General features: G+C 50.6%; 1 non-coding gene across 1 annotated transcript; it reads left to right on the plus strand.

The window, feature by feature from the left end:
- Positions 1–2423: 2423 nt before the first annotated feature.
- TRNAA-CGC (transfer RNA alanine (anticodon CGC)) lies at positions 2424–2495 on the plus strand. The gene has a single exon. It is a non-coding gene; the product is annotated as a tRNA-Ala (tRNA).
- Positions 2496–4516: the final 2021 nt, after the last annotated feature.

Here is a 4516-nt window from a genome sequence, read left to right on the forward strand (position 1 = left end):
GTGGGGATCATTGCCCCTTAAAAAGAGACACCACTGACTGCAGCAGTGGAGCTTCACTATCTGGAGTCAAGCAGATCCCTGTGGAGTTGCTGGCAGGCTGGGGAAATTCCAAGGAGCTAATTGGACCCATCGTGGCTTGGGGCCCCTGGTACAGAGGACTGTAACCCCCTGCAGGGCATTTGATTGGAAACCAGACCCCGAGTTTACAAATTATCTTAAGGACCGGTGGGAAGGTGACCTGCTTTTTTATTTTCAAACTAAACATGCGCATGATTTGGGGGTCATTTAAAAGATTTGTTTTTTAATGTATTGTGTTTCAATGTCGTCTTTTTTTTTGTTGTATTTCTTAAGAATGCACAGTTTCAATGCACCCTGTATAGTTTTGTTTACATCCAGGTCGGGTGCTAGTCCGAGATGCAGAAAAAAGACAGTAGCAACACATTGCTAAAATAATTTACATGTGTTTTGTAAGTAAACTTGTATGTGTTTAGAATAGCTGGTGACTCTTTCCTTAAACAGAGTTGGGCATGATGGTGCCGGCCACTGGCACAGGCTGTCTTAATGCATTTTGGTCCTAGTAATTGTTCAAGCAGGGCTAGATCTATAAACGATGTTAATGCCAATGCTATACCAATGCTAGTATGCGCTGCGTGGCAAAACATTAGTGAGTGTTTCACCATTTTATTTTTGATGGAATAGCGCACGCTTAAGAAAACACATCGGGGGTCTTTTTAAAGGAAGTTATGTATTCAGAGGCTGACTGGCCCCCACAGGGGGCGCTAGAGGGACAGCCTACATAGCGGGCTGTCCCCTCTGGCCGCCCCCTTCCTGTTGCGGGTCATGCCTCTCCTCTTTCCCCCCCCCCCCCCAAATGCTTCCGGCCGGGTCTCCCGGGGACACTTACAAGGGCGGAAGCTGCTGGCCATCATTCTTTTGGCCAACAGCTCCCGCCGTGCAAGGATAAGGAATTTCCAGGAGAGCTCGATTGGTAAGTATAGGGGGGGGGGTGGGGCCCACTCGCTGGCCGCCGCGTCGGCTGGAGAGGGCCTCAAAACAATCGTACAGGGGAGCATTTATTCATCCTTGGCCGCCTGGCCGTTTGTTTGTTTTTACATGCGGAGGTTCGTGTAACGTGTGCATCGTTGTAATGCAAGCTGGGGGCCGCCATGCACTTGGGTCTATGAATTGTCTGCATGGTTTAATCAGTTGGGGCCGCCGTGCCCAGATGTATATATAACTTCGCATGTAATAAAGGTGTTTGGGCCCGCCGTGCCTATAGTATTTAGGTCGTTTTGATGAAATTGGGGCCGACGTGACATTGTGTGGCCGCTGTGCCTGTGTACGTTACGTGCACATTGTTTTAATTCAAGTGCTTTGGTGTTTAGCAAGTTGGGTCGCCGCGCCCAGAGGTATATAAAGTGCGTTGTGAAAGATGTTGGGCCCGCCGCGCCCGTGCCCACAATATGTTGTATTGTGAAAAAGTGAGTTATACACTCTGCGTTGCGATTAAATTCGGGGCTGCCGTGCCCAGGCTGATATATATTCGCGTTGTGCTGGAGATGTTGGGCCCGCGGGCCTATGTGTATTAAGGGCACGTTTGTCGTTTGCATTGAGTTGGGGCAGACGTGACATTAATGGTAATGTCTTTCGTTACGGCCCATTATTTGTTCCGCGTGTGGCAGCGAAGGATGGATGCATGGCCGCCGCACCAGGGTTCTTGTTGTGTAACTGTTAAACGCGCCTTTCAACCTTGCACGGCCACCAGTGGCGCAAGTGGTAAGTGCTTGTTCTTGGAATGCTAGGAGACCCGAGTTCGAATCCAATGTCTGGAATCTGCAGGGCGCGTTTAATTATTTTTAGGGGGGCATCCCGAGCTCGATAAAAGAGCGCCAATTCACCAGGGTTTTTTATTAGCTGTATTTCGTCCGGTATGTGTCCGCGAGTGCCGCGTGTGGGAGGGGACTAGGAACGGGCGTTTTCTACATCGAGTGCAATCGCTCAGGTGCTCTCGATGCGGCCTCGCAATGTCTAGTGCTGTGGGGCTCGAGTGCGCTTAGCGCAGCCCCCAGTGGCTCAAGCAGTAAGTGCTTGGTACTGGCATGCTGGAGACCTGAGTTCTGAACCAGTTGTGGCCGACCGTGCCGTGTCCATATGCGTTGCATTGTTTTAAATCAGGTGGGGGCCGCCGTCCTCGCTCTTGTGTTATAAATGGTTTTTCACAATTTTTCTGCCTGTCTCGGTGGCGCAAGCAGTTAATGCGTACTGCTGGTACTTGGTAGGTTGGGGGTTTGAGCCCATCCTAAAATCAGAAAATGTAATAATGTTTATTTCGTAGCGCTTGCTTTGCATGTATAAGGCCCTGGGTTCAATCACCGGCTTCTCCACTTTTTTCCCTTTTATACCGAGGGGAAGTAGCTTACTGAGGGGATGTAGCTCAGTGGTAGAGTGCATGCTTCGCATGTATGAGGTCCCGGGTTCGATCCCCGACATCTCCATTTGGCAATTAAAACTGGAACTGCCCCTCTCCATTTTGCAATTTTTAGGCCAGTACATTCCTCTATGACCCTCAGGCGCCTGTTTGATATAAATTAACGAAGTTTTCAATGTTGTGGTTTAATTTCAATACAGGTCAGCCAGAGGAGCAGCAGCTAAGAGGAATTTGGTGACATTCACCACAAAGAAAAAGGAGTGGGGTAAGGTATCGGTCAGGAGTCTCCAAATGTGTGAACATTAGTCTTGGCAAGGTGCATTAGTCAGCACCCGCAACGTGGGATGCAGTAAGGTCGGGTAGTAACGTGAATTTTCATCCCATTAGGATGTCGTCGGTGGAGGACTCACAAGATCTATTCCACTCGATTGAGGAAGTGCCCAACACCCCGTGGTCAAGTGAGGAAGAGGACGAAGGGGCCATCTGGGCGCTATTCCAATAAAGGATGCGCAGTGAGGGGAAGGGTTGGGCTAAGAAAGTGTTAGCCAAAAAACAACCAGAGCCACCCAAACAATTTGTGGTGGACGCCCAGATCTGTCCACCCCCCCGTGGTGGACACTCCCCCACCGACCGCAACCACACTAAAACCTTTACCTGCCAAGAGGAAACGCCAGCAAAAGGGTAAGAAAGCGGCTGAAATGTTGCAGGGGGCGCCCACGGTACAAATAGTCAGCGAGCTGGCGCCGGTTGGGCCAGGCGCCACAGCTTTGCCAGCTGTAACATCCGCAGGTGTAGCGAGTGTGAGCGAAACGCAATTGTGTCCCATTGCACCCCCCATGTTACAGGTTTCAGTTGAAAAAACAGGCGTGTGACCACCAGTCGGTGGTGCAGTAGGTAATGAAAGGTTTGGGTTGATTTTGGAAGAATTATTATTGTTGGTCAGGGGCAATGGGGTTCCCGCGGCCACAGTGGCTACCCTACCGGTAGCTAGGAGTGTGTGGGAGGGGACCGGTGCGAGCACCACTGATATCAACTTGCCCAGTATACCCATCCTCCCCTGCCCCTTCGACAGTCACGGCCCCGACCGTCAGCACCCCCATCCCTTCACTCGCATCACCTGTAGCGCCTTTAGGAGCGGAACAGCCGGTGACGGTTGCCCCCCTGTTATCAGGCAGGTCATCCTTAGCCTGGCATATACCCCAGGACATTAGAGAGCAAATATGGACCAGGAAGAATATTGACATATTCAGCCTTTTGGCAATAGAAGACGCTGGTCCCAATGTCACGCTAAGCGCTGAACAGAACAATAAGAGGCATTGTAAGTATCATCGAGAAGAGAACATCGCCAACTGGGAGAAGGCATTTCATATAATGTCTGTTTTGGTGATGGAAAAGAACCACGAGCAGGGGCCAGGTTTGATCAAGTACAGGGAATCAATTGTAGAAGAAGCTAGGCTGTATGGTTCCACGGGATGGATTGATTATGACAGACAGTTTAGGCACATGATGGAACACTGCCCCTCAATGTCATGGGACCAGAAAATGATGGAAGGCTGGGTCACTTTTATGGGGGGTAAACCTAGGAAGAGTATTGTCTGGAATGAGATTTACAAAAGCGGGAAGAAGAACGGGTACGGTAAGCAAAACAATGGTGGTAAGGGGCAATCCTTTCACAATACCCCCCAGGGACGGGGGGGCCAAGAGTCGGGAACCACAGGATCTGGTACCTCGAATGGACCACAAGAGGAGAAGAAGGGAGCTAATAGGGCATGCCGGTTTTTTAACAAGGGCAGCTGCAACTGGGGTCCCAAGTGTAAGTTTAGCCACGAGTGCGGGAAATGCGGGGGGAACCATCCCTTGGTCAGATGTTTCAAGCGGGAGGGGGGTTCCGGGGATAGGGGCCAGAAAAAAGGACAGTAAGGTTCACATACTCACTCCCTCCCTCCCACCCCCCGGCAACAGGCATGGCTACACGGAATTTGGATTTATCTAGGAAGGGTCCCTCTCCAGTGAATTTGCGGGTGTTAGTGGAGCATCTAAGCCATTATCCCAGAGAGCGTGAGAGGGATTTGTTATTTCGGGGTTTCA

Source organism: Ambystoma mexicanum, chromosome 12 (assembly GCF_040938575.1).
Source record: "Ambystoma mexicanum isolate Mex_15411 chromosome 12, UKY_AmexF1_1, whole genome shotgun sequence".
NCBI classification, from domain to species: domain Eukaryota; kingdom Metazoa; phylum Chordata; class Amphibia; order Caudata; family Ambystomatidae; genus Ambystoma; species Ambystoma mexicanum.